A 22,941-nucleotide genomic window follows, 5' to 3' on the forward strand; every position below is an offset into this window, starting at 1 on the left:
GTTAGATTTTAGGTTAGGGTTAAGTTTAGTGTTACGGTTAGGGTTAGGGTTAGGGTTATGGTTGTGTTAGGAGTTGTGGTTGCAGTGAGGGTCAGGTTTAGGGTTAGGGTTGGGTAGGGTTAGGATTATGGTTATGGTAAGGTGTTAGAGGTTAGAGCTATAGTTTAGGGTTAGGGTTTGGGTGAGGGTTCCAGTTAAGCATTGTGGTTCTAGTCATGGTTCGGTTTGGTTTAGGGTTAGGGTTAGGTTTATGATTAGGTTTCGGGTTAGTGTTAGAGTTAGGGTTAAGTTTTGGGTTAGGCTTTGGTGTTGCAGTTAGGGTTTGGGTTAGGGTTAGGGTTATCGTTAGGGCTCAGGGGTTTCAGGTTAGGGTTAGGGTTAGGGATAGCATTAGGTTTAGGCTTTGTGGGATACGGTTAGGGATTAGGGTGAGGGTTATGGTTAGTTTTACAGTTAAGGTGAGGGTTTAGGGTAAGTGTTACGATTAGGGTTAGAGTTAGAGTTAGGGTTAGGTTTAGGGTTAGGGTTAGGTGTAGGGTAAGATTTAGGTTTAGGTCCAAGTTGAGGTTCAGAGTTAGTGTTCTACTTAGGGTCAAGGTTAGAGTGGGGGTTAGGGTAAGGATTAGGTCTAGGGTTAGGATTAGGGTTAAGTTTAGGGTTAGGTTGAGGACTATTGTAAGTGTTCGGTCTAGGGTTACAGATGGACTAGCATTATTGTTAGAATTAGGTCTAAGGTTAGAGTTTGGGTTAGGTTTAGGTTTCGGTTAAGATTAGAGTTAGGGTTTGGATGAAGTTTAGGGTAGGTTGCGGGTTATTTTATGGTTAGGGCTAGAGTTTGGGTTTGTGTTCAGGTTAGTGTTTAGATTAGGTTTAGGGTTCGGGTTAGGGTTAGGGGTTATGTTTAGGGTTAATGTTAGGTTAGGTTTAGGGTGAGTGTGAAGTTTAGGTTAAGGGTGAGGGTTATGATAAGGGTTAGGTTTACAGATGGTGTTAGACGATAGGTTTAGGGTGTTAGGGTTAGTTTTATGGTTAGGTTAGGGTTAAGTTTAGGGTTAACATTACGGTTAGGGTTAGATTAGTGTTACTGTTTGTATTAGGGTTAGGGTTAGGGATAAAGTTTGGCATAGCGTTAGGTTTAGAGTTGGGGATACGGTTAAGGGTTAGGGTGAGGGTTAGGCTTAGGTTTACAGTTAAGGTGAGAGTTTAGGGTAATTGTTATGGTTAGGGCTAGAGTTAGAGTTAGGCTTAGGGTTAGGGTGAAGTTTCAGTTAATAGTCAGGGATAGGGCAAATATTAGAGTAGGGTTAAGGTTAGTGTTAGGTTTAGGTATAGGGTTAGGGTTCGGGTAGGGGTAAGGCTAGGTTTAAGGCTAGGTTTACGGTAAAGGGTAGGGCTAGGTTAGGGTTAAGTTTAGAGTTAGAGTTAGCTCTAGGGTTTCTGGTTAAGGTTAGGGTCAGGTTTAGAGTTATTGTTAGGGTTCGGGTTATGGTAGAGTTAAGGTTAGGGTTAAGTTTAGGGTTAGAGTAAAGGTTAGGTTTAGGTCAGGGTTAGGGCTAGGATGAGGGATAGGGTTAGGATTAGGGAAAGTGTTAGGGGTTCGTGTGAGGGTTAGTGTTAGGTTTACAGTTAAGTTGATGTTTTAGGGTGTTACGGTTAGTTGTAGGGTTAGAGTTAGTGTTAGGCTAGAGTTAGGGTATAGTTTAGGGTTAGGTTTAGTTTTAGGGTTAGTGTTAGTCTTAGGTTTAGGGTGAAGTTTAGGTTAAGGATGAGGGTTAGGGTTACGTGTTTGGGTTAGGGTTAGGGTTATGCTTAGTGTTAGGGTTCGGTGTTTGGGTGAATGATAGGGTCAGGTTTAGGGTTAGGGTTAGTGTTCGGTTTAGTGTTAGGGTTAGGTTGCAGTTTAAGTTAAGGGTGAGTGTTGAGATTAGGGTTAGCGCTAGGGGTTCGGGTTAGGGTTAAGATTAGGATTAAGTTTAGGGTTAAGGTTAGGTTTAGAGTTAGGGTTAGGGTAAGTGTTCGGGTTAAGTCATGTTTAGGTTTAGGGGTAAGTTCAGGTTAAAGACAGGGTTAGGTTAAGGACTGGTGTTAGGTTTAGATGTTAGGGTGAGGTTTAGTGCTAGGTTTCCATTTAAGCTGAGTGTGTAGGGTCAGTTTTAGGGTTAGAGTTGGAGTTAGGGTCAGAGTTAGGGTTAAGTTTAGGGTTAGGGTTAGGTTTATGGTTAGGAATAGGGTTAGGGTCAGGGTTGGGGGAGATTTAGGTTTATGTTTAGTTTTAGTGTTAGGGTTAGGGTTAGGGTGAAGTTTATGTTAAGCATGATGGTTAGATTAGTGGTTAGGGTTCAGGTTAGGGTCAGGATTAGGGTTAGTTTTAGGTTTAGGGTTAGGGTTATGTTTGGTGTTAGTGTTAGTTTTGCTTAGGTTTAGGCTTTGAATGAAGTAGGGTAGTTATAGGGTTATGGTTAGGGTTAGGGTTTGGATGAAGTTTAGGATATGGTAAGGGTTAGTGTTACGGTTAGGTTTAGGGTTCAGGTTAGTGTTAGGGGTTAGTTAAGGGTTAGGGTTAGGTTTATGTTTAGTGTTAGTGTGATGTTTAGGTTAAGGATGAAGTTTCGGATAAAGTTTATGGTTAGGGTTAGGAATATTGTTAGTGTTAGAGGCTAGGTTTACATGTTAGGGTTAGGTTTATGGTAGGGTAGGGTTAAGTTTAGGATTCGGGTTAGAGTCAGGGATAGCTTTAGGTTAAAGAATTTTTTTTTTTTTTTTAGGTTTAGGGTTGGGGATACGGTTCGGGGTTAGGGTGAGGGTTAGGTTTACAGTTAAGGTGAGGGTTTAGGGTAATTGTTATGCTTAGTGTTAGGGTTAGGGTTGGGGAAGTTTCAGTTAATAGTGAGAGTTACTGCTAAGTTTAGAGTTAGGGTAAGTTTAGTGTTAGGGTTAGGGTTAAGGTCGGGGTCAGGTTAGGGTTAAGGCTAGGTTTACGGTAAAGGGTAGGGCTAGGTTGGGGTTAGGGTTAGGTTTAGAATTAGAATTAGTGCTAGGGTTTACTGTTAGGGTTAGGGTCAGGTTTAGAGTTATTGTTAGGGTTAGGGTAGAGTTAATTTTAAAGTTAAGTTTAGGGTTAGGGTAAGGGTTAGGTTTAGGTCAGGGTTAGGGTTAGGATGAATTATAGGGTTAAAGTTAGGGAAAGAGTTAGGGGTTCCTGTGAGGGTTAGTGTTAGGTTTATATTAAGCTGATGCTTTAGGGTGTTCCTGTTAGTGTTAGTTTTAGAGTTAGGGTTACGGTTAGGGTTAGGTTTAGGGTTAGGGCTAGAGTTAGGGGATAGTTAAGCGTGAGGTTTAGTTTTAGGGTTACGATTATGGTTAGGCTTAGGTTTAGGGGAAGTTTAGGTTAAGGATGAGGGTTAGGGTTAGGGTTAGGTGTTTGGGTTAAGATTAGGTTTAGGGTTAGACTTAGTGTTAGGTTTAGGGTTAGTTGTTTGGGTCAATGTTATAGTCAGGTTTAGGGTTAGTTTTAGAGTTAGGGTTAGGTTTAGGGTTAGGGCTATGGCTAGGGTGAAGTTTAAATTAAGGGTGAGGGTTGCGCTTAGGGTTTGTGTTAATTGTTAGGGTTAGGGTTAAGGTTAGGATGAAGTTGAGGGTTAAGGTTAGGTTTAGAGTTAGGATTAGGGTTAGTGTTAGGTTTAAGTCATGGCTAGGTTTAGGGCTAGGTTAAGGTTAGAGATAGGGTTAGGTTAAGGGTTGGGGTTAGGTTTAGATATTAGTGTGAGGGTTAGTGCTAGGTTTCCATTTAAGCTGAGTGTGTAGGGTAAGTTTTAGGTTTAGGATTAGGGTTAGAGTTAGGTTCAGGGTTAGGGTTAAGTTTAGGGTTAGGGTTAGGTTTATGGTTGGGGTCAGTGTTAGGGGAAGATTTAGCATTATGTTTAGTTTTAGGGTTAGGGTTACTGTGAAGTTTATTTGAACGAGACGGTTAGGGTTAGGGGTTAGGTTTCAGGTTAGGGTCATGGTTAAGTTTACGGTTAGCTTTAGGTTTAGATTTAGGGTTAGGGTTAGGTTTAGTGTTAGTTTTGCTTAAGGTTAGGGTTTGAATGAAAGGGTAGGTTTAGCGTTATGGTTAGGTTGAAATTTTGGTTAAGGGTGAGGGTTCGGCTTAGGGTTAGGGTTAGGGGTTAGTGTTTCGTTTAGGTTTAGGGTAGAGTGATAATTAGGGTTAAGTTCAGGGTTAGGGTAAGAGTTAGAGTTACGTTTACAGTTAAGGTGAGGGTTTTGGGTAAGTGTTACAGTTAGGATTAGGGTTAGGGTTAGTGTTAGGGTTAGGTTTATTTTTATTGTAGGCTTAAAGTTAGGTTTAAGGTTACGTTAGGTTTAGGGTCAGGGTTAGGGGGACATTTAGTGTTATCTTTAGTTTAAAAAAAATTTTTTTTTAGTTTTAGTGTTAGGGTTAGGGTGAAGTTTATGTTAAGCATGACGGTTAGGGGTTAGGGTTAGGTTTAGGGCTAGGGTTATGCTAAGTGTTAGTGTTAGGTTTCGTTAGGATTAGGCCTTGAATGAATTTAGGGTAGGTTTAGGGTTATGGTTAGGGTGAAATTTTAGTTAAGGGTGAGGGTTTGGTTTAGGGTTAGGGTTAGCGTTAGACTTAGGGTTCGTTGTTAGTTTTAGGTTTAGGGTTAAGGTTAGCTTTAGGCTAAGGTTTAAGGTTAGAGTTAGGGTTAGGGGTTAGTGTTTCGGTTAGGTTTACGGTAGGGTTATAATTAGGGTTAAGTTCAGGGTTAGGGTGGGAGTTAGAGGTGCGTTTACAGTTAAGGTGAGTTTTTCAGTAAGTGTTATGGTTAGGGTTATGGTTCGTTTTAGGGCTAGGGTTCGGATTAGGGTTAGGGGTTAGTGTTAGGTTTAAGTTTATGGTAAGGTTAAATTTAGGGTTAAGTTTAGGTTAGGGTTAGGGTCAGGGTTAGGATTAGTATTAGGTTAAGGGTGAGGTTTAGGTCAGAATTATTGTACGGGTTAGGTTTAGGGTTACAGGTGGGCCAAGGTTAAGGTTAGGGATAGGTTTAGGGGTAGGGTTTGGGTTAAAGTAAGGGATAACTTTAGGTTAGGGATAGGGTGAAGTTTAAGATAGGCTGAGGGTTAGAGTTATTGTTATGGCTAAAGTTTGGGTTAGTTTTCAGGTTATTGTTAAGGTTATGTTTAGGGTTAGGGTTATGTTTACGGGTTGTGTTTAGTTTTAGGGTTAGTGTTAGATTTTAGGTTAGGGTTAAGTTTAGTGTTAGGTTAGGGTTTGGGTTACGGTTTGTGTTAGGTGTTGTGGTTGGGGTGAGGGTTAGGTTTAGGGTTAGGGTTGGGTAGGATTAGGATTATGGTTATGGTAAGGTGTTAGGGTTTAGAGTTGTAATTTAGGGTTAGGGTTTGGGTGAGGATTCCAGTTAGGCATTGTGGTTCTGGTCATGGTTAGGTTTGGTTTAGGGTTAGTGTTGGGTTTTTGATTAGGTTAGAGTTAGGGTGAGAGTTAGGGTTATGTTTTGGGATAGGCTTTGGTGTTAGGGGTTAGGGTTTGGGTTAGGGTAGGGTTATCGTTAGGGCTTAGTTGTTCTGGTTAGGGTTAGGTTTAGGGATAGCATTAGGGTTAGGGTTGGGGGATACAGTTAGGGGTTAGGGTGAGGGTTATGTTTAGGTTTAGAGTTAAAGTGAGGATTTAGGGCAACTGTAATGGTCAGGGCTAGAGTTCTAGTTAGGGTTAGGGTTAGGGTAGGGGTAAGTTTAGGGTTAAGGCTAGGTTTACAGTAAAGGGTAGGACTAGGTTAGGGTAGGGTTAGGTTTAGAGTTAGTGTTAGTGCTAGGGTTTAGGATTAGGTTTAGGGTGAGGGTTAGAGATATAGTTAGGTTTAGGGTTAGGGTTAGGCCTAGGGTTAGATTAGAGTTATGGTAGGTTTTAGGGTTTTGTTTAAGTTCATGGTAGGGTTAAGGTTAGGTTATGGTTAGGGTCAGGGTTAAGATTAGGATTAGGTTTAGGCTGAGGGTTAAGGCCAGATTTATTGTAAGGGTTAGGTTTAGGGTTAAAGGTGGGCCAATGTTAAGGTTAGAGTTAGGTTTAGAGGTGGGTTAGGGTTAAAGTTAGGGTTACCTTTAGGTTAGTGATAGGGCTAATTTAAAGATAGGTTGAGGGTTACAGTTATGGTTAGGTTTAGAGTTAGAGTTAGTGCTAGGATTTCGGGTTAGGGTTAGGGTCAGTTTTAGAGTTATTGTCAGCTTTAGGGTTAGGGTTCGGGTAGAGTTAAGGTTAGGGTTAAGGGTAAGGTTAGGGTAAGGGTTAGGTTAGGTCAGGATTCTGGTTAGGATTAGTTACAGGGTTAGGGTTAGGGGTTCGGTTGAGGGTTAGTGTTAGGTTTCAGTTAAACTGATGTTTTAGGGTATTATGGTTAGGGTCAGGGTTAGAGTTAGGGATAGGGTTAGGTTTAGGGTTAGGGTTAGAGTGAGGGGATAGTTTAGGGTTAGGTTTAGTTTTAGGGTTAGGGTTCGGCTTAGGTTTAGGTTAAGGATGAGGGTTAGTGTTAGGAATAGTGTTTGCTTAGGTGTTTGGGTTAAGGTTAGGGTCAGGTTAGGGTTAGGTTTAGGTTTAGGCTTAGGGTTAGGGTTAGTGTTATGGTTAGGGCTAGTTGTTTGGCTTAATGTTAGGGTCAGATTTAGGGTTAGGTTTAGGGTTACGGTTAAGGTTCAGTTTAGGGTAAGGGTTGGGGTGAAGTTTAAGTGAAGGGTGTGGGTTGAGCTTAGGGTTAGGGTTAGTGGATAGGGTTAATTTTAGGATTAGTTTCAGGTTAAGGTTAGGTTTAGGGTTAGGGTTAGGGTAAGTGTTATGTTTAAGTCATGGTTAGGTTTAGGACTAGGTTAAGGTTAGAGATAGGGTTAGGTTAAGGGTTGGAGTTAGGTTTAGATGTTAGGGTGAGGGTTGTTGCTGCGTCTCCATTTAAGCTGAGTATGTAGGGTAACTTTTAGGGTTAGGATTAGGGTTAGAGTTAGAGGTACGGTCAGGGCTACATTAATTTTAGGGTTAGGGTTAGGTTTATGGTTAGGATTAGGGTTAGGGTCAGAGTTGGGGGAAATTTAGTATTATGTTTAGCTTTAGGGTTAGGGTTGGGGGAGACTTCGTGTTATGTTTAGTGTCAGGGTTAGGGTTTGGGGGAACTTTATGTTAAGTGTGATTGTTAGGGTTAATGTTTAAGGTTCATATTAGGGTCAGGGTAAGGGTTAGGTTTAGGGTTATGGTTTGGTAGGGTTAGGATTATGGTTAATGGTAAGGTGTTAGGGGTTAGAGGTGTAGTTCACGGTTAGGGTTTGGGTAAGGATTCCGGTTAGATATTGTGGTGCTGGTCACTGTTATGTTTGGTATAGGGCTAGGGTTAGGTCCATTCACAATCTCTTAAAGATAAGACTATGTACTTGCGCCTCTGGAAGGATAAATCCACTGGGATGAAGTTTTTCAGAAGAAGCCTTGCGTTTGCAAGAGCAAATGAGGAATTCATTGCAGGACAGAGGAAGTACAAAAAGTTTCTCTCCTTATGCCTGCTTTGCTCAGAGGACTGGATGAAGTCAGGGAGTTCTCCCTTTCCCTGAGAAACATGGAGGCTGCTGTAGCCTGAGCGCTCCCTTAGTTGGAAAACAGTCTGCAGTTACACACTTTGAACTGTGGAAAGGCACCGGGGTTTGTTAGGATTTCCCCAGGCGCTTTGTTTTCCCTGAGCCAAAACGAGCCTTCACAATAGCTTAACGCTAACACTGCATACTCGTTCCATTTCCAGAACACGGCTATCGCAAGGCACTTCTCCGGGGGAAAACTTCCCTTCTCGAAGGGCAGATTTGCCGAGCTCATTGCTATAAGATGAATCCAAATGACGGTTTTCTCATTCTAACTGCTTTCGTCTGAGGAATGGATGAAGTCAAAGTGTTCTTTTTTTCACTGAGATACACAAAATCTGATGTTGCCTCTGAGCTCTGTTCTTGGCAAATAAGTGAAACTGACATACATTCATGTGGGGAAACACATGACTTTGGTAAGATTTCTCTTAGCACTGTGTTTTCTCTGGGCCTCACGTCAGGGCAACACTGCATAGGATTTACTCTGCCAGGAGAAAGTATACTGCTTTGTAGTTTGTGCTATGAAACCTTGCTTTTGCAAGTGCGTATTGACCGGATTCAGGGAGAAAAGAGAATACAAAAGGCCTTTTCTTCCTGGGTGCTTTCACAATCTCTTAAAGCTAAAACTATGTGGTTGCTCCTCTGGAAGAGATGAATGCACCTCGATGTAATTTTTCAAAAGAAGCCTTGCGTTTGCAAGTGCAAATAAGGAATATATTGCAGGAAAGAGAAAGGACAAAAAGTTTCTCTCCTTATGCCTGCTTTGCTCAGAGGAGTGGATGAAGTCAGGGTGTTCTCCCTTTTACTGAGAAACATGCAGGCTGCTGTTGCCTGTGCACTCTCTTATTTGGGAAAGAGTCTGCAGTTATACACTTTGAACTGTGGAAAGGCACCGGGGTTTGTTAGGATTTCCCCAGGCTTTTTGTTTTCCCTGGGCGAAAAGGAGCCTTCACAATAGCTTAACGCTAACACTGCATACTCCTCCCACTTCCAAAACACGACTACCGCGAGGCGGTTCTATCTAACCCTAACGCTAAACCGAACCTTAAGCTTGACTCTAAACTTAACCCTTAACCTGACCCTAACATTATCCCAAACACCTATCCCAAATACTAACCCTAACCCTCAACCTTAACCTAAACTTCACCCTAACCTTAAACCTAACCCTAAACCTAAATTAACCCGAAACTATCCCCTAACTCTAGCCCTAACACTAAACCTAACTCTAGCCCTAACTCTAAGCCCAACAGTAACACTCTAAAACATCAGCTTAACTGTAAACCTAACACTAACCCTCACACGAACCCCTAAGCCTTTCTCTAGCCCTAACCCTATCCCAAATCCTAACCTAAGCCTGACCTAAACCTAACCTCTACCGTAAGCCTAAAGTTAACCCTAATCTTAAATCTACCCTATCAGTAACCCTAAACCTAGCAATAACTCTAAACCTGGCCCTAACCCTAAACCCAAACCCTAGCAGTAACTCTAACTATAAACCTAACCCTCACCCTAAACTAGCCCTACCCTTTACCATAAACCTAACCTTAACCCTACCTTACCCCTACCCTAACCCTAACACTAGCCTTAAACCTAACACTAACCTTAACCCTAACCCTCACTATTTTCTGAAACTTCACCCTAATCCTAACCCTAACTCTAACCCTAACCATAACTATTAACCTAAACCCAAAACTTAACTGTAAACCTAACCCTAACCCTCACACTAAGCCTTAACCGTTTCCCCAACCCTAAACCTAACACTATCCCTAAACTTATCCTTAACCCTAACCCTAATACGAACAGTAACTCTAATCTAACCCTAACCCTAACATTAACCCTAAACTTAAGCCTACCCTAACTATAAGGATAATCCTAGGCCTAACACACTAAACCTAATGTCTAACACTAACTAAAATCCTAACCCTTATACTACCCCTTGTCTTAACCCTCACCCGTAACCCAAACTTCATACTAACGCTAAACCGAAACCTACCCCAAACATAACCACAACACTAACCCGAACCCTAAACCTAACCTTAACACTGACATGAACACAAACCCAAACTCTAGCCCTAAAAATAAAAATAACCCTGCCCCTATCCTAAACTTCATCCAAACCCTAACCCTAACATTAACCCTAAACCTAAACCTAACCCAAACCTTATCCTTAAACATAACTCTAACCATAATGCTAGTCCATATGTAACCCTAATCCTAATCCTTACTGTAGCCCTGAACCTAACCCTAAACCTAATCTTAATCCTAAATCTAGACCTAACCCTAACCCTAATTCTAACCTTGACCCTAAACAGAACACAAACTCTAATCCTATACCTGGAGCTAAACCTAAATATTGCCCTCCACCTAACCATAACCTTAAACCTAACCCTAACTCTAACTCTAACCCTAATAATGACACTTACCCAAAACCCTCACCTTAACTGTAAAATTAACCATAACCCTCACCCTAACCCCTAACCGTATCCCCCAAACCTAACCCTAACACTATCCCTAAACCTAACCGTAACACTAACGTGAAACCCTGAGCCCTAACGATAACCCTAACCCTAACCCAAACCCTAACCCCTAACACCAAAGCCTAACCCAAACCTTAACCCTAACTCTCACCCTAACTCGAACACTAACCTGAAACGTAATCATAAACCTAACCGTAACCCTAAACCAAACCTAACCATGGCGAGAACCACAATGCTTAACCGGAACCCTCACCCAAACCCTAACCCTAAACTACACTTCTAACCCCAACACCTTACCATGACCATAATCCTAACCCTACCCAACCCTAACCATAAACCTAACCCTCACCCCAACCACAAACCCTAACACAAACCGTAACCCTGACCGTTAATTTAAGGTAACCCTAACCTAAAATCTAACCTAACCCTAAAACTAAACAGAACCCGTAAACTTAAACCTAACCCAGAACATAACCTTAACACTAACCTCAAAACGAACCCAAACCTTAGCCATAACCCTAACCTTCACCCTATCTTAAAATTCACCCTATCCCTAACCTAAAACTAACCCTAACTTTAACCTTAAAGAAAAAAAACCCTACCCCAAACGTAACCCTAACCTTAACCTTGGCCCAGTTGTGACCCTAAACCAAACCCATACAATATCTCTGACTCTAACCCTCGCCCTAAACCTAATCCTAATAACCCTGCCCTAAACCTAACCTAACCTTAACCTAACTTTAAGTCTACCATAAACTTACACGTAACACTAACCCCTAAACCCAACTCTAACCATAACCCTAGCCCCAAGAGTTACACCCAAAACACTCAACTTAACTCTGAAGGTAACTCTAACTCTTATCCTAACCCTAAACTTAACCCGAAATATAACCCTACCCTAAACCTAACAGAAACACTAACCCCTAACCCTAACTCTAACCCTAATCCTTAGCCTAAACCTAAACTTAACCCTAAACCTAAACCTAAACACTCACCCTAGCTCTAACCCTAACCCTAAACCAAACCCTCACCCTTAACCAAAATTTCACCCTAACCCTAACACTAAATCGACCCTAACTTCATTCAAACCCTAACCCTAAAAAAAACTAAAACTAACCCTAACCCTAACACTAACCCCAACCCGAAACCGAAACATAAGCCTAACCCTGACCCTAACCTGAATCCTAACCCCAACCCTAAACCTCACGCTTAACATAAACTTCATGCTAACCCTAACCTTAAAACTAAAAAAAGAAACCTAAACATAACACCAAATCTCCCCCTGACCATGACCCTGACACTAATCCTAAGCATAAACCTAACCCTAACCCTATCCCTAACCCTAACCGTAACACCCTAAAACATCAGCTTATCTGTAAACCTAACACTAACCCTCACATGAACCCCTAACCCTTTCACCAACCCTAACCCTATCCCTAATCCTAGCCCTAACCCTGACCTAAACCTAACCCTTACCCTAACCACAAAATTAACCCTAACCTTAACTCTACCGTAACCCTAACCCTAACCCTAAACCTAACGATAACTCTAAACTTGACCCTAACCCTAACCCTAAACGCTAGCAGTAACTCTAACTCTAAACCTAACCATAACCCTAACCTAGCAGTACCCTTTACTGTAAACCTAGACTTAACAGTAACCTGAGCCCTACACTAACCCTAACCCTAAACCTAATCCTAACACTAACCTTAACCCTAACTCTGAACTTAACACTCACACTCACTATTAACTGAAACTTCACCCTAACCCTAACTCTAACTCTAAACCTAACCATAACAATTAACCTAAACCCTCTCCTTAAGAGTAAACCTAACACTAACAGTCACCCTTAACCTTAACCGTATCCCCAACCCTAAACATAATGCTATCCCTAACCTTAAACCTAACCCTAACTCTAACACGAACAGTAACCCTATCTAACCCTAACCCTAACATTAGCCCTAAACTTAAGCCTACCTTAACCATAAACCTAACCATAACACCCTAAACCTAACGCCTAACACTATCTATAATCCTAACCCTAACCCTAACCGTATCCACAAAACCTAACCCTAATGCTATCCCTAAACCCTGAAACCTAACACTAATGCTATCCCTAACACTAACCTGAAACCCCTGAGCCCTAACGATAACACTAACTCTAAACCAAACCCTAACCCCAACACCAAAGCCTAACCCAAAGCTTAACCCTAACTCTAACACTAACCCAAAATCTAATCATAAACCTAACCCTAACCCTAAACCAAACCTAACTATGACCAGAACCAAAATGCCTAACCAGAAAACTCACCAAAACCCTAACCCTAAACTACACCTCTAACCCCTAACACCTTGCCATATCCATAATCCTAACTCTACCCAACCCTAACCCTAAACCTAAACCTCACCCCAACCACAACGCCTAACACAACAATAACCCTAACCATAAAATAAACGTAAAACTAAATTTAACCCTATCTTAAAATCTAACCCTAACCCTAAAACTAAACAGAACCCTTAAACATAACCCTAACCCTAAAAATAATCTTAACACTAACATGCAAACGAACCCAAACCTTAGCCATAACCCTAACCCTCACCCTATATGAAAATTCATCCTATCCCTAACCTATAGCTAACCCTAACTTTAACCCTAAACCTACCACTAAACCTAACCTTAACCTTAACCTTGGCACTCCTGTAACCCTATACCTAACAATGACAATAACTCTGACCCTAACCCTCGCCCTAAACCTGATTCTAATCCTAACACTGACCCTAACCCTAGCCTCACGTTAACCCTAACTTTAAGCCTACCATAAACTTAAACCTAACCCTAACACCTAACCCAAACTCTAACCCTACACCTAGCCCTAACTCTAAACGTAACACTTACCCAAAATCCTCACCTTAACTGTAAACATAAATCTAACGCTTACCCGAACCCTAAACTTAACCGTAATTATAACCCTACCCTAAAACTAACTGAAACACTAACCCCTAACCCTAACTCTAACTCTAATCCTTAGCCTAAACCTAACCTTAACCCTAAACCGAACCCTAACCACTAACCCTAACTCTAACCCTAACTCGAAACCGAACCCTCACCCTTAACCAAAATTTCACCCGAACCATAACCCTAAACCTACCATAACTTCATTCAAACCCTAACCCTAAGCAAAATTAACACTAAACCTAACCCTACCATAAACCTAAACCTAAACTTAGAGCTGGCTCTAACCTGAACCCTAAACCCTAACCCTAAACCTGACCCTAACATTAACCCAAACACCTAACCCTAACCCTCATCCTTAACCTAAACTTCACCCTAAACCTAAGCCTAACCCACTATCCGGTAACTCTAGCCCTAACCCTAACTCTAACCCTAACCCTAAGCATAACACTCTAAAACAGCAGCTTAATGTAAAAATAACACTAACCCTTACACAAACCCCTAACGCTTTCCCTAACCCTAACCCTATCCCTCATCCTAACCCTAAACCTGACCTAAACCTAACCCTTACCCTAACCCTAAACTTAACCCTAACCTTAACTCTACCCTAAACCTAACCCTGAACCTAACATTAACTATAAACCTGACCCAAACCCTAACCCTAAACCCTGACACTAACTCTAAACCTAACCCTGACCCTAACCTAGCACTACCCTTTACCATAAACCTAGCATTAACCCTAACCTGACCCCTACCCTAACCCTAACCCTAAACCTAACCCTAACACTAACTTTAACCTTAACTCTAACCTAAACCCTAGCCGCCACTATTAACTGAAACTTCACCCTGACACTAACTCTAACCCTAACCATAAAAATTACCCTAAACCCTCACATTAACTGTAAACCTAAACCTTACCCTCACCCTAACCCCTAACTGTATTCCCAAGCCTAAAGCTAACGCTATCCCTAACCCTAACACGAACAGTAACCCTAATCTAACACTAGCCCTAACATTAACCCTAAACTTAACCCTACCCTAACCATAAACCTAACCCTAACACCCTAAACCTAACCGCTAACACTAACTATAATCCTAAACCTAATCCTAAACCTTATCCTATCAATCACCCTTAACCTAAACTTCACACTAACCATCAACCTAAAAGTAACCCTAGTGTTAAACATAAACCCTAACTCCAAATCCGACCCTAAACCTAACCTTAACACTAACCTGAACACAAACCCAAACTCTAGCCCTAACCCTAAAAGAAACCCTCACCTTATGCTAAACTTCATCCAAACCCTAACCCTAACCTTAACCCTAAACCTAAACCTAACCCAAACCCTAACCTTAAACCTGACTCTAACCGTAAAGCTAGTCCATCTGTAACCCTAAAACTAAGCCTTACAATAGCCCTGAACCTAACCCTAAACCTAATCCTAATCCTAACCCTAGACCTAATCCTAACCCTAAGCAGAACTCTAACCTTGACCCTAAATAGAACACTAACTCTAACCCTAAAACTAGACTTAAACCAAAAACTTACCCTACACCTAACCCCAACCCTAACTCTAACTCTAACGCAATCATAACCCTTACCCTAAAACCTCACCTTAACTGTAAAACTAGCCGTAACCCTCACTCAAACCCCTAACCGTATCCCCAAAACCTAATCCTAATGCTATCCCTAACCCCTGAAACCTAACCCTAATGCTATCCCTAACATTAGACTGAAACCCCTGAGCCCTAACGATAACCGTACCCCAACCCAAACTCTAACTCGAACCCGAAATCTAATCATAAACCTAACCCTAACCCTAAACCAAACCTAACCATGATCAGAACCACAATGCCTAACCGGAACCCTCACCCAAACCCGAACCCTAAACTATACCTCTAACCCCTAACATCTTACCATAACCAGAATCCTAACCCTACCCAACCCTAACCCTAAACCTAACCCTCACCCCAACCACAATGCCTAACACAAACCGTAACCCTAACCGTAACACTGAACTTAACCCTAACCTGAAATCTACCCCTAACCCTAAAAGTAAACAGAACCCATAAACTTAATCCTAACCCTAAACGTAACCTTAACACTAACCTAAAAACTCAACCAAACCTTAGCCATAACAATAACCCTCACCCAATCTTAAACTTCACCCTACCCCTAATCCAAAACTCACCCTAACTATAACCCTAACCCTACCCCTAAACCTAACAATAACCTTAACCTTGGCCCACCTGTAACCCTAAACCTAACCCTAAAAAAAACACTGACCCTAACCCTCACCCTAAACCTAATCTAATCCTAACCCTGACCCTAAACCTAACCAAACCTCAACCCTAACTTTACCCTACCATAAACTTAAAACTAACCCTAACCCGTAACCCTAACTCTAACCCTAACCCTAGCCCTAACCTAACCCTAACCCTAACCATAACCATAACAATTACCCAAACCCTCACCTTAACGCTAAACATAACTCTGACTCTTAACCTAAACCTAAATAGAACCCTACCCTAAACCTAACCAGAACACTAACACCTAACTCTAAATCTAACCCTGAGCTTTAGCCTAAACCTAACCTTAACGCTAAACCTAACCTTAACCACTAACCCTAATTCTGGCCCTGACTCTAAGTCTGACCCTAAATCGAAACCTCACCCTTAACCAAAACTTCACCCTAACCATAACCCTAAACCTACCCTAACTTCATTCAAACCCTAACGCTAACCAAAACTAAAACAAACTGTAAACCTAACCCTAACCCTGACCCTAACCTGAACCCTAACCCCTAACCCTAACCCTCACGCTTAACAGAAACTTCACCCTAACTCTAACCCTAAAATTAAACATAACACGAAATCTCCCCCGATCCTGACCCTAACCCTAATCCTAGCCATAAACCTAACCCTAACCCTAAACTTAAACCTAACCCTGAAACTAACTCTAAGTCTAATCCTAATCCTAACCCTAAATCTTAACCTACCCACTCAGCTTAAATGGAAACATAGCACTAACCCTCACCCTAAAATCTAAACCTGACCCCAAACCTTAACCTAAACCATTCCCTAACCTTAACCTAGCCCTAAACCTAACCATGACTTAAACCTAACACTCACCCTAAACCTAACCCTAAACCTAACCCTAACTTTAACCCTAAACCTAATCCTAAACTTAACCCTAGCCCTAACCGCTAACCCTAAGCTCAAACCTCACCCTTAACTTAAACTTCACCCTAACCCTAACCCTAAACCAAACCCTAACCCTAACCCTAAACCTGACCCTAACGTTAACACAAACTCCTAAACCTAAACCTAACACTAAGCCTAACCCTAAACCTAACCCTAAAATTAACTGAAACACCTAACACTAACCCTAACCCTCATCCTTAACCTAAACTTCACCGTAAACAGAAGCCTAACATTAACCCTAAAACTAAACCTAAACCTAAAAAAAAAAGAAAAACTATCCCCTAAATCTAGCCCTAACCCTAAACCTATTCCTAACCCTAACTCTAACCCTGACCCTAACCGGAACACCGTAAAACATCAGCTTAGGTGTAAACCTAACACTAACTCTCACACGAACCCCTAACCCTATCCCTAATCCTAACAGTAACCCTGACCTAAACCTAACCCTTACCCTGACGCTAAACTTACCCTTAACCTTAACTCTACCTTAAACCTACCAAAAACTCTAAACCTGACCCTACCCCTTACCCTAAACCCTACCACTAGCTCTAACTCTAAACCTAACCCTAACCCGAACCTAGCCCTACCCTTTACTGTAAACCTAGCCTTAACCCTAACCTTACCCCTACCCTAAACCTAACCCTAACACTAACCTTAACCCTAACTCTAATCTTAACCCTAACCCTTACCCTAACCCTCACTATTAACTGAAACTTCACCCTAACCCTAACCCAAACTCTAACTCGAACCCTAACTATAACACTTACCCTAAACCCAAACCTTAACTGTAAACCTAACCTTAACCCTCACCCTAACCCCCACCCTGACCCTAACCCCTAACCGTATCCCCAACCCTAAACCTCATGCTATCCCTAATCCTATCCCTAACCCAAACACGAACATTAACACTAATCTAACCCTAACTCTAGCATTAACCCTAATCTTAACACTACCCTAACCATAAACCTAACCCTAACATCCTAAATCTAACCTCTAACACTGACTATAATCCTAACCCTAATCCAAACCCTTATCCTAACCCTCACCCTCAACCTAAACTTCACACTAACCCTAAACCAAAACGTAACCCTAACCTTAAACATAAACCCTAACCCTAAAACTAACCAGAAACCCCTGAGCCCTAACGATAACCCTAACTCTAACCCAAACCCTAAACCCTAACACCAAAGCCTAACCGAAAACATAACCCTAACGATATCCCTAACTCTAACCCAAACCCTAAACCCTAACACCAAAGCCTAACCGAAAACATAACCCTAACTCTAACACTAACACTAACCCGAAACCTAATCATAAACGTAGCCCTAACCCTAAACAAAACCTAACCATGACCAGACCCACAATGCCTAACCAGAAACCTCACCCAAACCCTAACCCTAAGCTACACCTCTAACCCCTAACACCTTACCATAACCATAATCCTATCCCTACCCAATCCTAACCCTAAACCTAAACCTCACCCCAACCACACCTACCACAACCATAACCCTAACCCTAAAAAGTAAAACTAAACTTAACCCTAACTTAAAATCTAACCCTGACCCTAAAACTAAACAGAACCCTTAAACTTAACCTTAACCCTAAACATAACCTTAACACTAATGTGGAAATGAACCCAAACCTTAGCCATAACCCTAACCCTCACCCTATATGAAAATTCACCCTATCCCTAACCTATAGCTAACCCTAACTTTAACCCTAAACCTACCACTAAACCTAACCCTAACCTTAACCTTGGCAAACCTGTAACCCTAAACCTAACAATGACAATAACTCTGACCCTAACCCTCTCCCTAAACCTGATTCTAGTCCTAACCCTGACCCTAACCCTAACCTCACCTTAACCCTAACTTTAAGCCTAGCATAAACATAAACCTAACCCAAACTCTAACCCTACACCTAGCCCTAACCCTAAACGTAACACTTACCCAAAACCCTCACCTTAACTGTAAACGTAAATCTAACTCTTACTCTAACCCTAAACTTAACCATAATTATAACCCTACCCTAAACCTAACTGAAACACTAACCCCTAACCCTAACTCTAACCCTAATCCTTAGCCTAAACCTAACCTTAACCCTAAACCGAACCCTAACTCTAACCCTAACCCGAAACCGAACCCTCACCCTTAACCAAAATTTCACCCGAACCATAACCCTAAACCTACCATAACTTCATTCAAACCCTAACCCTAAGCAAAATTAACACTAAACCTAACCCTACCGTAAACCTAAACCTAACCTTAAAGCTGACTCTAACCTGAACCCTAAACCCTAACCCTAAACCTGACCCTAACATTAACCCAAACACCTAACCCTAACCCTCATCCTTAACCTAAACTTCACCCTAAACCTAAGCTTAACCCACAATCCGCAAACTCTAGCCCTAACCCTAACTCTAACCCTAACCCTAAGCGTAACACCCTAAAACATCAGCTTAATGTAAAAATAACACTAACCTTCACACGAACCCTTAACCCTTTCCCTAACCCTAACCCTATCCCTCATCCTAACCCTAACACTGGCCTAAACCTAACCCTTACCCTAACCCTAAACTTAACCCTAACCTTAACTCTACCCTAACCCTAAACCTATACCTAACATCAACTCTAAACCTGACCCAAACCCTAACCCTAAACCCTAGCACTAACTCTAAACCTAACCCTAACCCTAACCTAGCACTACCCTTTACCGTAAACCTAGCATTAACCCTAACCTGACCCCTACCCTAACCTTAACCCGGAACCTAACCCTAACACTAAGTTTAACCCTAACTCTAACCTAAACCCTAGCCCCCATTATTAACTGCAACTTCACCCTGACACTAACTCCAACTCTAACCCTAACCATAAAAATTACCTTAAACCCTCACATTAACTGTAAACCTAAACCTAACCCTCACCATAACCCCAACCCTCACCCTAACGCCTAACTGTATTCCCAACCCTAAAGTTAACACTATCTCTAACGCTAACCCTAACACGAACAGTAACCTTAATCAAACACTAACCCTAACATTAACCCTAAACTTAACCCTACCCTAACCATAAACCTAACCCTAACACCCTAAACCTAACCTCTAACACTAACTATAATCCTAAACCTAATCCTAAACCTTATCCTATCCCTCACCCTTAACCTAAACTTCACACTACCCATAAAACTAAAACTAACCTTAATGCTAAACATAACCTCTAACCCTAAACCTAACCTTAACACTAACCTAAACACAAACCCAAACTCTAGCCCTAACCCTAAAAGTAACCCTCACCTTATGGTATACTTCATCCAAACCCTAACCCTAACCTTAACCCTAAACCTAAACCTAACCCAAACCCTAACCTTAAACCTAACTCTAACCATAAAGCTAGTCCATCTGTAACCCTAAACCTAAGCCTTACAATAGCCCTGAATCTAACCCTAAACCTACTCCTAATCCTAACCCTAGACCTAATCCTAACCCTAACCAGAACTCTAAACTAGACCCTAAATAGAACACTAACTCTAACCCTAAAACTGGACTTAAACCTAACACTTACCCTACACCTAACCCTAACCCTAACTCTAACACTAACCCAATCAAAACCCTTACCCTAAAACCTCACCTTAACTGTAAAGCTAGCCATAACCCTCACTCTAACCCCTAAACGTATCCCCAAAACCTAACCCTAATGCTATCCCTAATCCCTGAAACCTAAACCTAATGCTATCCCTAACACTAACCTGAAACCCCTGAGCCCTAAGGAGAACCCTAACCCTAAACCTAACCCAAACCCTAACCCCAACACCAAAGCCTAACCTAAACCTTAACCCTAACTCTAACTCTAACCTGAAATCGAATCATAAACCTAACCCTAACCCTAAACCAAACCTAACCATGACCAGAACCACAATGCCTAACCGGAACCCTCACCCAAACCCGAACCCTAAACTACACCTCTAACCCCTAACATCTTACCATAACCAGAATCCTAACCCTACCCAACCCTAACCCTAAACCTAACCCTCACCCCAACCATAATGCCTAACACAAACTGTAACCCTAACCCTAACCCTAACACTAAACATAACCTTAACATAAAATCTAACACTAACCCAGAACTAAACATAACCCGTAAACTTAACCCTAACCCTAAATATAACCTTAACACTAACTTGAAAACTAACCCAAACCTTAGCCATAACCCTAACCCTAACCCTAACCCTCACCCTATCTTAAACTTCACCCTATCCCTAACCTAAAGCTAACGCTAACTTTAACCCTAACTCTACCTCTAAACTTAACCCTAACCTTAACCTTGGCCTATCAGTAACCCTAAACATAACCCTTACAATAACTCTGACCCTAAACCTCAACCTAAACCTAAACCTAATCCTAATCCTACCCTAACCCTAACCTAACCTTAACCTTAACTTTAACCCTACCATAAAATTAAACCTAACCCTAAACCCAACTCTAACCCTAACCTTAACCCTAACCGTAACACATACCCAAAACCCTCACCTTAACTGTACACGTAATTCTACCTCTTACCCTAACGCTAAACTTAACCCTAAATATAACCCTACCCTAAACCTAACCAAAACACTTACCCCTAACACTAACTCTAACCCTAATCCTTAGCCAAACCTAATTTTAAACCTAAACCTAACCCTAACCACTAACCCTAACTCTAACCCTAACCCTAACCATAAACCAAACCCTCACCCTTAACCAAAATTTCACCCTAACCATAAACCTAAACATACCCTAACTTTATTCCAACCCTAAACTTAACCAAAACTGAAACAAATGTAAACCTAACCCTAACTCTACCCCGACCCTAACCTGAACCCTAAACCCTAACCCTAACCCTCACGCTTAACATAAAATACACCCAAACCCTATCCTAAAACTAAACATAACACTAAATCTCCCCCAAGCCTGACCCTAACCCAATCCTAACCATAAACCAAACCCTAAACTTAAGCCTATCCCTGACCCTAACTCTAACCCAAATCCTAACCGTAAAACTTACCCCACATACTCAGCTTAAATGGAAACCTAACACTGACCCACACCCTAACATCTAAACATAAACCCTGCCCTTAACCTAACCCTATCTCTAAACTTACCCGAGCCCTACAGTTAACCATGACTTAAACCTAACACTTACCCTAAACCTAACCCTAAACCTAACCTTAACCCTAAACCTAATCCTAACCTTAACCCTAACCCTAACCCCTAACCCTAGCCCTAAGCTCAACCCTCACCTTTAACTTAAACATCACCCTATCCCTAACACTAACCCTAAACCGAATTCTAAACCTAAACCGAAACCTAACCCTAAACCTGACCCTAACATTAACCCCAAAACCTAACCCTAACCCTAACAGTAAGTCTAACCCTAACCCTAACCTGACCCTAACCTTAACCCAAACACCTAACCCTAACACAAAACCTAACCCTGACCCTAATCCTTAACCTACACTTCACCCTAAACCTAAGCCTAACCCTAACCCTAAAACTAAACCTAACCCTAAACTATTCCCTAAATCTGGCCCTAAACCTAAACCTAACCCTAACCCTAACTCTGACCCTACCCCTAACCGTAACACCCTAAAACATCACCGTGAGTGTAAACCTAAAACTAACCCTCACACATACTCCTAACCCTTTCCCTAACCTTAAACCTATCCCTAATTTTGACCCTAAACCTAACCCTTACCCTAACCCTAAACTCAACCCTAACCTTAACTCTACACTAACTCTAACATTAACCCTAAACTTCACCCTACCCTACCCATAAACCTAACCCTAACACCCTAAACCTAACCTCTAACACTAACTATAATCCTAACCCTAATCCTAAACAGTATCCTAACCCTCACCCTTAACCTAAACTTCACACTAACCCTAAAACTAAACGTAACCCTAACCCTAAACCTAACCCGAACCCTAAACCTAACCTTAACACTAACCGGAACACAAAAAACTCTAGCCCTAACCCTAAAAACAACCCTCACCCTATCCTAAACTTCATCCATACCCTAACCCAGACCTTAACCATAAACCTAAACCTAATCCAAACCCTAACCTTAAACATAACTCTAACAATAATGCTAGTCCACCTGTAACCCTAAAACTAAGCCTTACAATAGCCCTGAACCTAACCATAAAACTAATCCTAATCCTAACCCTAACCCTAACTCTAACATTGACCCTAAATAGAACACTAACTCTCACCTTGAACCTGAAACTAAACCTAAATCTTACCCTACACCTAACCCTAACCCTAAATCTAACCCTAACTCTAACCCTAACCCTAATCATAACACCCTAAACCCTCACCTTAACTGGAAAACTAACCATAACCCTCACCCTAACCCCTAACCGTATCCCCAACCCTAACCCTAATGCTATCCTTAACCCTAGCCCTAACACTAACCTGAACCCCTAAGCCCTAATGATAACCCTAACCCTAACCAAAACCAAACCCCTAACACTAAAAACTAACCCAAATCTGAACCCTAACTCTCACTCGAACTCTAACACTAACCAGAAACCGAATCATAAACGTAACCCTAACCCTAAACCAAACCTAACCATGACCAGAACAACAATGCCTAACCGGAACCCTCACCCAAACCCTAAGCCTAAACTACACCTCTAAACCCTAACAC

The sequence above is a fragment of the Elephas maximus genome, chromosome 21 (genome assembly GCF_024166365.1).
Source record: "Elephas maximus indicus isolate mEleMax1 chromosome 21, mEleMax1 primary haplotype, whole genome shotgun sequence".
Lineage (NCBI taxonomy): Eukaryota > Metazoa > Chordata > Mammalia > Proboscidea > Elephantidae > Elephas > Elephas maximus.